This window comes from Trichosurus vulpecula, chromosome 6 (genome assembly GCF_011100635.1).
Source record: "Trichosurus vulpecula isolate mTriVul1 chromosome 6, mTriVul1.pri, whole genome shotgun sequence".
NCBI lineage: Eukaryota > Metazoa > Chordata > Mammalia > Diprotodontia > Phalangeridae > Trichosurus > Trichosurus vulpecula.
The window spans coordinates 222,036,083-222,047,917 of NC_050578.1; the positions used below are offsets into that span (position 1 = coordinate 222,036,083).

The 11,835-nt window shown below is 40.4% G+C and overlaps 1 protein-coding gene across 1 annotated transcript in view; it reads right to left on the bottom strand.

The window, feature by feature from the left end:
• The window catches only part of NUCB2 (nucleobindin 2), a 30,405-nt gene extending 26,440 nt beyond the window's left edge, over positions 1-3,965 (bottom strand). Inside the window, exon 1 of the mRNA XM_036763191.1 lies at positions 3,752-3,965. The gene's annotated coding sequence lies outside the window, so the exon portion shown is untranslated. The remainder of the gene's footprint in view (positions 1-3,751) is intronic.
• Positions 3,966-11,835: the final 7,870 nt, after the last annotated feature.

Sequence of the window (11,835 nt, forward strand, 5' to 3'; positions counted from 1 at the left end):
ACCAGCAATCCTTTGTTCTACCTGTTCAGTCTATCCCTTCTCTTTAACTCCCTATCCAAGCCCAAGATGGAACAGGTGCTACAGAAGTTCAAGAAACTAACAGGCTAGTCTCCACTGCTGCCCGCATTAATTATCCACGTCCAGTCCTCTGGACTTGTTTACAACGATCAAAGTCTTCTTTGGAGAAGACTGAAGGAATCGGAGCGCTGTCTTCAACTAACTGAAGGACTAGAGTGTGTAGGAATGATTAGACTTGTTCTGTTTGTCCATGAAGGGCAGAACCAGAAGCAAAGAAGGGAAGTTAGAAAGAAGCAAATTTATACTTGACATAAGGAAAAACTTCCTAATTATTAGAACTGTCCTAAAGAGGAATAGGCTACTTCAAGAGGTGACAGGTCCTTCCTTCGGGGAGATCTTCAAAGGAAACTGTTTCCTTTTTTTAAAAAAAAAAAGGACATTTTTGCAAATGGCCAATGTGTGAATCTGTTTTGCTATTAATGAGGGGGAAGTGAATTATTGAGGTCTAGGAGAAGGCAGAGACAGTAAAGGTGAAAAAAATGAAAATAAATAAAAGCGTCTATGAAATTTTTTTTAAAGATACAGAAAAGAATAGAAGGTTCAGAGAGACACACAAGCAGGAAAACTTCAAAACTAACATTGAATCATATATATTTTTAAAAGGAAATACCAGAACACTGGAAATTTGCAGTTTCATACACAATTCTCTTTTTCTGCTCTTTGTATGTTTTGAATATTGGCATGTGTTAGTTCAAAATTAACAAAACATTTGAAAAAAACATTTTGAGTATCTCAGAAACTGTTTCAGGCCATAGCTAACAAATTTGCCCCATGACTTCACTATGTCATTCCAAACACATTAATATAGACTAAACTCCTGAAGTTCTGACCACTGAGATTATCCAATGCAAGGATTATGTACAGCAAATTTAAAATCCCAATCTTAATTTTCTCTGCTACCCACCCTCTCATTACCAAATGGTAGACACTAAATTGGTTTTAGTATTAACCTAGGTAAAACAATTATGAAAATAAACCTATAGGGACTACAGTTATAGACACCCAGACACACATATAAACACACTTCTTTGGATTTTCCATGCCATCAAGAGCCTACTGTATACTGAAAGGAACCTTAAACGTAAAATTTCATTTCATTTCAACAGGAATTACTGTGTATCTCTTGTATACCTAGGCCTATGGTTGGCATGGAAAGGGATACAAAAGAAGCCTTAAGACTCAGTCCCTGTCCTCATAGTGTTTGCCAACTCTTTGGTTAAGACAAGATATACAACGGAAAGAATTAAATGTCAAATGTGTGACAGACAATAAGTGTTATCCATGGGAAATCAGACCAATGAGAGATCAGCCTGGACAAGAAGAGTCAAGCACAGAATTATGGAGAAGCTGAGACTAGACCTGGGTCTTGAAGGCTGGGAAAAACTTGGATAAGCAAAGGAGCGGTGCCCTTTCCAGGTGAGGAAAACAACTGGAGAAAGGCAAAGAGGCAGAAATAAACAAAGTCAAGTGAATGCCTTGATTTGATCAGAGGGTTTTTGTTGAAAACTGGAAGAGAATAACCAAGGATAGGGCCACATTTCCAAGGGCTTTAAGACGTGGATGTGTTAATGTTAGGACATTAGAGAAAATGATGAATATATCAAAAGAAATGTTCAAAAGTCAAACTGTTAATGGTTTCCTTGGCTTGGCTATCATTTTCTCCCATCTATATTTGAATATTAACTTAGAAATGTTCCTCTTGAAACCCCTAGGTCACTACCAGATTTAGCTCTTGTCATGTACTACAAGAAACCTTTCCTAATTCTCCCAGTTGTTAGTGCTTTCTCCCTCTAAAATTATTGTCTATATAGTTTGTAATTATTTATCTGCAGACATATCTTGCTCTCTTCTTCAAATATAAGCTCCATGAGGCCAGAAGACAGATAGAGTGAAGGAAGGATAAAGAAGGAGAGAAAGAGGGGGGGAGAGGGAGGGACAGAGATGGAGTGAGGAAGAGAGAGAGGGAAGGGAGGGGCAGAGGTGAGTGAGGAAGAGAGGGAGGGAGAGGGAAAGAGCGAGAGAATGCACACACTAACCCTAGTGCCTGAGAAGTAGTGTGGTATAAAGGACTGATGACCTAAATTGGGAATAGGCATGACCTGGGTTCAAGATCCTTCTCAGACACATTCTGGCTGCTTGATTCAGACAAGTCACTTAACCTCTCAGCACCCAAAGGAACTCTCTAAGATTATTATTAAGCCTAATAGCTGCTGAGCTGCATTGCTGAAGAGTTTCCTCACAAAGGAGTTCCTACATCATGAAATCAAAGGCCGTGGCAAAAAAAAAAAAAATTCCCAATACCTAGTAGAGTCCCTTAGCAAGCACTTAATAAAGACAAAACATGTGTTTGTTGTTTACATAGTCATAAAACAAGAAGAGCTTAACACACTCAATATGAAACCTTTAGATAAGTTCACCATTAGGTGAGTTTCTGAAATAATACATGGAGAAAGGAAGGCTATACACATTTATGTAGTGCCTACTATGTGCCAGAGGATCTTACAAATATAATCTCATTTGATTGTCACAGCAACTCTGGTAGCAAAAGGAGCTGGTAGCTATTAGTCTCATTTTACAGTTAAGAGAATTCAAGTAGAGGTGTAGTGACTTGCCCAGGGTGATACATTTAGTAAGTACCTGAAGTTAAATTTGAATTCAAGTTTTACTGCTTCCTTACATCTAGGCACGAATGCATTTAAAAGAATCCATCAGGGAAAGATATGAAAATCAAATAAATTTCAAAACAGAGCCGAATGGATGGAATCTCTAAACTATGTGATCCGAACCCAAATCATACCATTTAAGCTATCTTAATCATTAAAACCTCCAATAAGGGGAAGTTTACAATCTCCCTCCAAAGAAGAAACATTGTTCAAAAAACATTTCAGTTAACCTCTCCTTTGTTACAAGTAGGAACTGTGGCTTCTTGCTTATGCTGCTTCGTCAACCAAAGCCTTGCAATATGATAAAACGAAACAGACCACACTTGTGCAAGGCAACGTTACCTAACTTCAGGAGTTGGGTCGAAACTTTCCAAAATATCCTGCCACATTTGATTCTAAAGTGTCGGCCCACCAGGAAACGAAACGCGTACAAAGGTTTATTTAAATGAACATTGAGTACTTCTTAAAGCTAAGCGGCCAGACCGAAGCCACTGTCTTCAGTATGTACCCAACGAACAGGTGCAGCACCGAAAGACAACTTTCACTAGCCCAGACACACGCGGGATACGACATTTACCTGAGTCATCATTATGCAGATTTTTCTTCTTACAGACGTTTCCCGAATTAGTACGAACGTTTCCCTCTCCTTAGTTTTGGGGTGATTTAAATAATAAGGAAACAATAAGGCGACCATGTGGGCCCGGCTTTGCTCTGGGTGGGGAGGGGAGGTTGCCTTGGGTTTGCAGCATCCTTAAAGCTGGGGGGCCCTGAATGCCCACCCTACCCCCACACGACGGAGAGGAGAGCAAGGAGCCTTCGAAGGGTACCCCTCCCCCTCCCTCTGGCCTCCCAGCGTCCTGTCTGGGGGGCCAGGAGAGCCCCCTTTGCCCCTCCACGCACGAGAGCGAATAAGAGAACAGGATGAAAGCCGGGGGAGGAGGGGGCTTCCCTCCTCACCCACAGCGCCCAGGAGCTGGACCACCCACCCCTCGCAAGGCCGCTGGCCTCACCTTGCCCGCGGGCTCCGCCTGGGAACCGACTCTCGTCTGCGCAGTCACGTCTGGTCCCCCGGACCAGGGCGGCAGCTCCCCGCTCACGCTCGCTCCCGCTCCCCTGCTGCAGCGGCGCCGGCCCCTCTCTCTTGCCGTCCAGTCGCCGCTGCCGCCGCGAGCGTGCCCTCCTCCGCTGCCATGGCGATAGTCACCGCCCCCATCGGCCGCCGATTGGTCCAGCCTGGCCGACTCCGGCTCGCGGAGGACACTGATTGGACGGGGCGGGGACGAGGCCGACGGGGCGAGAGAGCGAGAGGGAAAGAGAGGAGGAAGGCCGGGGACTGATAGGAGGGAGGGCTCCCTAAGAAGTACGTGGCGCTCTGTGAGGCGGGCGGGGCCTGGCGGGGAGGCCGCGTCCCTCTCTTTTCTGGTGCTGGGATTGCGCCCGGGACACCTTCCCCCCCCCAAGGTTCTTCTCTCCCTCTCGTCCCCACTCTACTAACCTTGCTCCTCCTGTTGGGTGGGCGGGAGTGCGCAGAGCAAGGAGCGCTTGCATTTCCTAGGGTGGCTCTCCTCACGACAGAGCTAGAACTAACCCGTTGCTGTCTGGGCTTTGGCCGCGGGCTGACGGGCGCAGGGTGCTCTCACCGTCTCCTCCCTCCAGGGTCCCCGACAGCTATGCCCCTCTGCCAAAGCTAGTCTTCTGACATGGTCCACCGCCTCCACCCCAAGGGCTCCCTTAGGTGGAAATGAGGAGGAACTCAGGATGCTGCTCCACGCCCTCCGCCACCAGGGTCCCCTGACAGCCGTACCCCTCTACCAAAGCCAGCCTTCTGATGTAAGCCTCTGCTCCCACCCCAAGGGCTACTGAGATGGGCTCAACTTGCTGCTCTTCCTCCCTTCCCCACCACGTTGGCTGGCTACCCCATCACTAGGCTACGTAGTCACCCTTCAGTGTCTCTTGACGGCCATACCTCTGCCAAAGCCCACCCACTGACACGAGTTACTGCCTCCCAAGGACTACCTTGAATGGAGGTATATAATAAGGAACTCAGTATGCATCCCCCTGAATAGTAAACTCAGTCCTAACCCTCCTGGTCTCTATTTTCTGCCTTCCTTTTCCACAGTGCTCATCGGAAACCTCTATTGTGAATAAACTCCCTTCATCTTAGATTTCTTCCTTTCAGATTCCTTCCACCGAAACCTAGCTTTCTCCCAAAGACAACACATTTCTTGGCACACTCTCCAAGACTAGTCACTCCTGTCACAGAGCTTAAAAGGGTGTCTAGCATACTCTGCTCCATACTACCACTTTCAGAACTTCCCTCTAGGAGCTACCTCCCTTCTTTTAAAGTTTACTCAATTCTGTTGAGTAAATGCTGTTGAACTTGGTTGTTATAGTAATTACAAGTCAGTCTCACTTCTCCCCAGTCATTTCAGTACCTGGCTGATCATCTTCTTCTCCAACCCAACCCTTCCCCCTTTCTAGCACCTTAGCCTTCCAATTCTTCAGCTTCAACTTTGATGACCTCTATATCCAGTCTTCCTCAACCATGCACAATAGAGGTCACCTCAGCTACATCCTGTCCCCATTACCCCAGGTGCTAGAATTTGGACTTACCATTCTGCTCTGGCTGTATTCAAGGTAGGAGGAAAGAACTCAGTCTTGCAGCTTGAAAATGTGGTGGGGCAAAACCACAGAACTACTCTGCTAATGACTGCTCAGGCCACACCTCTCCATGGCCTCCTTCCTCTCCAGCAACCATCTCATGTAAGCATGACTTCACTCACAGGCATGTTCCTCTCATACTTCTGATGAAAACAGTAACAGTGTCAATAATACCTTACTTTTGTATAGTATCTCCGGGTGTTCAAAACACTTTAATGTGGATTATCTCATCTTAATGCCACAACAGTCCCATAAAGGAAGGTAACAAGCCGTAGAATGCCTGGAATACTCTCCTTATCTTAAATGTCATCTTCCACAGAAAGTCTTCTCAGCCTTTCTTAATTCTAGTGTCTTCCCTTTGTTGATTATTTCCTATTTATCCTGTATACAGCTTGTTTGTACATTATTTATTTGCTTGTCTCTCCTGTAAGATTATGAGCTCCTTGAGGGCAGGGACTGTCTTTTTTGTATCCCTAGCACTTAGCATAGTGCCTGACACATTGCTGTTGTTCAGTCTTTCAGTCATGTCGGATTCTTCATGACCCTGTCGACCATAGCACACCAATGCTGTCCATGGAATTTTCTTGGCAAAGATACTACTGGAGTGGTTTGCCATTTCTTTCTCCAGTGCGTTAAAGGACTTCTCCAGGGTTGGGCAGCAAATAAGTGTTTGAGGTCATATTTGAACTCAGGTCTTCCTGAGGCCAAGCCCAATACTCTATCCACTGAGCCACATAGCTGCCTCCTAGCACATAGCGCAACATAGTCATTATACTCATTAACAATATAGCAGTTAATAAGTGTTTATTGTTTATTAACAATTCACTATTATTCATTTGCCATGTGCCAGGCACTGTACTAAGCATGGGGCTACAAATATAAGCAAAAAAGAAAAACATGAAGTTTACATTCTTCCCTCTAAGAAAAAAACACCAAAGAGGGGGAAGGGGGGGTGGAGAAGGAAAGGTTCTTGAGTTGGTACATGGCTGGAAAGTCAGAAGCACAGCCAGGAGAGAATGACAGTTGATAGGCCTGGTCCCCTCTCCAAAATAGGGAGGCCCCAGGTATAATTCACCAGTAGGAGAAGGGGAGGTAAGAAAGGCAAGTATTAATCATGTTTGACAAGTTAAAAAAAAAAACAACAAAATTTTCAAGAGTTTATACTATGTACCTTGTGTCAGAGCTCTCAGTGCTTTGGTGCTCTCTATTACTGCTTTCTATAATATTCTGTAATTCCCATGTTGCTTCTGTATTCACATTCTCCATAAGGTTGCTAGGCTTACTGACTTTTGTGTCCAAGGAAATCTGTGCTCTGAGCATAACAAAACTGCAGTACTATCTCTGTTTTGTTGATTTGGTGATTGACAGCAGTGGACCTTGGATAATTTTTATGTAATCATTCTGGATTACATTCACCTAAATTAGAGCCTTCCACCTTTTCCAGGAATCTGAAAAGGACTTTAGAAAAATATATATATATATATATTTCTTAATGTTTTTAGTTTTGTTATAAATTAGGTTTTTAATAGGTTTTCACAAGTAGAAAACAGAGATGAGCTTAAGCAATTCCTGAAGAATGTATTCTTCTGTCACTTGAAGAGAGCCTTTATATGTGAGGATAAGCTAAGTCTGTCAACAAGCATTTATTAAACACCTACTATATACCAGGCATTGTACTAAGCACTGTATAAAAAGCAAAAGATACTCCCTCTCAAGGAATTTATAAATTAATGGGAGAGACAATATGCAAACAACTTTGTACAAACAGCTACATACAAACAAGCTATATACAGGATAAATAGGAAATAATTAACAAAGAGAAGGTATTAAGCCCAACAGCAAGAAATAGAAAGAGAAATTCCATTTAAAATTACTGTAGACATTATAAAATATTTGGGAGTCTGCCTGCCAAAACAAATCCAGAAACTATATGAACACAATTACAAAACACTTTTCACACAAAGTCAAATCTAAATAATTGGAAAAATATCAGCTGCTCATGGTTGGGCCGAGCTAATATAATAAAAATGACAATTTATCTAAATTGATTTACTTGTTTAGTGCCATGCCAATTAAACTACCAAAAATTATTTTATAGAGCTAGAAAAAATAATAAATTCATCTGGAAGAAAAAAAGGTCCAGAATATCAAGAGAATTAATGAAAAGAAATGCTAGGGAAGGTGGCCTAGCCATACCAGATCTTAAACTGTATTATAAAGCATCAGTCATTAAAAGTACTTGGTAGTGGCTAAGAAATAGAGTGGTAGATCAGTGGAACAGGTTAGGTACACATGACACAGTAGTCAATGACTATAGTAATCTACTGTTTGATAAACCCAAAGACTCCAGCTTCTGGGATAAAAATTCACTATTTGACAAAAACTGCTGGGAAAACTAGCATGGCAGAAGCTGGGCTTAGACCAATATCTCATAACATATACCAAAATAAAGTCAATATGGGTTCATGACTTAGACATAAAGGCTGATACTATAAACAATCTGGGAGAGAGTTTACCTGTCAGATTTATGGAGAAGGGAAGAATTTATGAGCAAACGAGATAGAGAGTGCTATGAAATGCAAAATGGATAATTTTGATTATATTAAATTGAAAAGTATTTGTACAAACAAAACCAATGCAACCAAGATTAGGAGGGAAGCAGAAAACTGGGAAAGAATTTTTACAACCAGTGTCTCTGATAAAGGCCTCATTTCTAAAATATGCAGAGAACTAAGTCAAATTTATAAGAATACAAGTCATTCCCCAATTGATAAATGGTCAAAGGATATGAACAGGCAGTTTTCAGAGGAAGAAATTAACGATATCTATAGTCATGTGAAAAAATGCTCTAAATCTCTATTGGTTAGAGAAATGCGAATCTGAAAAAATGCTCTAAATCACTATTGGTTAGAGAAATGTGAATCAAAACAACTCTTAGGTACCTACCTGTCAGACTGGCTAACATGACAAAACAGGAAAATCATAAATGCTGGAGAGGATGCGGGAAAATTGGAACACTAATGCATTATTGGTAGAGTTGTAAACCGATCCAGCCATTCTGGAGAGCAATTTGGAACTATGCCCAAACTATAAAAATGGAACTATAAAAATGAGTATACAGTTTGACCCAGCAATACCACTCCTAGGGCTGTATCCCAAAGAAATACAGATGGGAAAAGGACCCATAATTCAAAAATATTTACAGCAGCTCTTTTTGTGGTGGCAAAGAATTGAAACCAAGAGGATGTCCATAAATTGGGGAATGGCTACACAAATTGTGGCATATGAATATAATGGAATACTATTGTACTATAAGAAATGAGGAGCAGATGGCCTTCATAATGACCTGGAAAGACATATATAATCTGATGCTGAATGAAGGGAGCAGAACCAGGAGAACATTATACACAATTACAGACACGCGGTATCTCTGATGACTAACTTTGATACACTTGGCTCTTCTCAGTAATGCAAGGTTCTAAAACAATCCAAAAGACTTATGATGGAAAAAGCTATGCACATCCAGAGAAAGAATTATGGAGTCTGAATGAGGATTGAAGCAAACTATTTGCTCTCTCCTTCTCTCTCTTTTTTTTTGTTTCTGTTTTGTTTCTACTTTCTTATGGTTCATTCCATTAGTTATAGTTCTTCTTTACAACCTATCATGAAGATATGTTTAGTGTGAAGGTATATGTAGAACCTATATCGGATTACATGCTGTCTTGGGTGGGGAAGGGGGAGAAGAAGGAGGAGGAGAAAATTTGAAACTCAAAAACTTGAGGAACTGAATGTTGTAAACTAAAACTAAAAATTAATTAATTATTTTTTTAAAAAAAGAAAAAGAGAAGCCATTAGAATTAAGAGAGATTAGGAAAGGCTTCTTGGAGAAGATAAGATTTTAGTTAAAGGAAGCCAGGAAGCAGGTAGACTAAGATGAGGAGGGAGAGCATTCCAGACAGTCTAAGACTTGTTGCCTTGCCTTGTGAGATTGGTGTAAAATTGAGATAAAATAATCCAAATTAAAATGTCCTACTCACAAGTCAAGTTGGGCAAATGAGAATATTCGTTGTTCCCCGTTGCCACTTCCAAACTATCTCTTCACTACTATCACTCAGCAAACTGCTCCTTTAAATTCATTCAATCCAATTTTATTACTCAGTAAGGATTCTGGTAGCTGTTACTTAGCAATCCTAAAAATATTTCCCTTCCTTCCTCAATAAGTTCAGTATCTGGCTTATAAGTCTCTCTACACCTCAACTTTTGCCCTTGTATTAGGGGACTTCAACATGTATATTGATAGTCTATCAAATTTACTAACTTCCCTGCTCCACAATCTTCTCAGATCTCATGACCTATTCCTCCATTCCACCCCAGTTACACAAGGAAATGATCATCATATCCTTGATCTTTCCATCACCTACAAGTGTTCCACTTTCATGTTCTTAAACTACAGAATTTTTTACTTGGATCATAAACTTTTATCATTATAACTTTCCCTCTGATTTATGACCCCTAACCCTGTTATTTACAGTGACCTTCAATATCTCAGTTCTTTCCCAGGTCATTCATTACCTCTCCAGTGGCTACACTCTCTTCTCTTCCCTATTCCAACTGTTCAGTGGATTATTTCAATTCTATACTTAACTTCCTTTCCCCCTTGTCTATTACCAATCATGCCTTGCCAAACCCCAACTTTGTATTACTCTCACCATCTGTTGCCTATGCTTCTGTTCACATGCTGCTGAATGAAACTAGAGAAAATCAGGAAACCATGCTGCCCAGATCTACTACAAATTGCGTGATCTCATCTGGGTCCTCATTTTCCCAGGGCCATCCTTTTATACCTTCCTAATTAACTCATTGTCCTGCTTACTACAGCAGTTCCAAACATTCTCATCTCTCCTAGTACCTCTCATAGCAATCCCTTCCCTCACTATCTCAACTAAGGACCTTGCTTCATACTTCACCAAAAAAAAAATTGAGGCCATTAAATTAAAACTCTCCTCTCTTCTCTTCTGTGATCTCATATCACACAGATGCCATTCTCCATTATCTTCTCCTTCATCCCTATCTTACATTAAAAAGATGGGCTTTCTTATTGTCAGGCAAACCCCTTAACATACACCCTTGATCTCATTCCTTCCCATCTTCTCTAGCAGACTGCCTCCTTTATCATCCCCATGATCTTACTAATCTTCATTTTTTATACTGGTAATTTGGCTTTCTTTTTTCTTTTTTTAAAATCAAATCAGCCATTGGTTTATCTATCTTATTGTTGTTGTTTTTGTGAAACCAGCACCTAGTTTTATTTATTGATTCAATGGGGTTTTTTTTACTATCAATTTTATTCATCTCTGACTTTCAGAATTTCTATTTTGGTGTGTAATTGGGGATGTTAAATTTATTCTCTTTCTTTTTTTTAGTCACATTCCTAGTTTGTTGATCTGTTCTTTATCTTATTTATTTATTTTTTGTTTATTTTATTGATGTAAGCATTTAAAGATCTAAATTTTTCCCTAAGTACTGCTTTGGCTACATCCCAAAAATTTTGGCATATTGTTTCATTGTTGTCATTATCTTTAGTGAAATTATTTATTATTTCTATGATTTGTTCTTTGACTCATTCATGCTTTAGGATTATATTATTTAGTTTCCAATTTGTTTTTAATCTATGTTATAGCCTCTATTGAATTTTTATTTCATTATGGTCCTAAAGGGGCACACATCTTTTTTATGTGAGATAATTTTCCCCATTCTTCCTCTCCCTTCCTTCTTCTCCCAGTACATCCCTCTTTCTCACCCTTTCATTCTTCTTTTGAGATTTTTTTCTCCTAATAGGTTTGCACCCATGCCCTCTTCTAAGTAGGCTCCTTCTAACTGCCCTAATGATAATGAAGTTATTAGGGATTAAATATGACATGTATGTTTCTGCTTTTCTGCATTTGTAAGGGAAATTTTATGCCTTAATACATGGTCAGTTTTTTGTGAAGATGCCATGTACAGCTGATAAAAAGATATACTTTCTCTTCTCATTCTATATTCTCCAGAGGTCTATCACATCTAACTGTTCTAAAAATCTATTCCTCTCCTTACCTTCTTTCCTATTTATTTTGTGACTAGATTTATCTAGATCTAAGAGGAGTAAATTGAGGTCCCTACTAGTATAATTTACCTATTTATTTACTCCTATAACTCATTTAACTTTAAGTTGAAGAATTTGGATGCTATGTCATTTGGTGCATATATGTTCAGTATTGCTATAACTTCATTGTCTGTAGTACCGTTTAGCAAAATTTAGTTTCCCTTATTATCTATTTCAATTAGATCTGGTTTTGCTTTTGGTTTGTCCAAGATCTTGATTGTTATACCTGCCTTTTTTACTTCAGCTGAAGCATAACATATTCTTCTTTAGCCTCTTATTTTAACTCTGTAT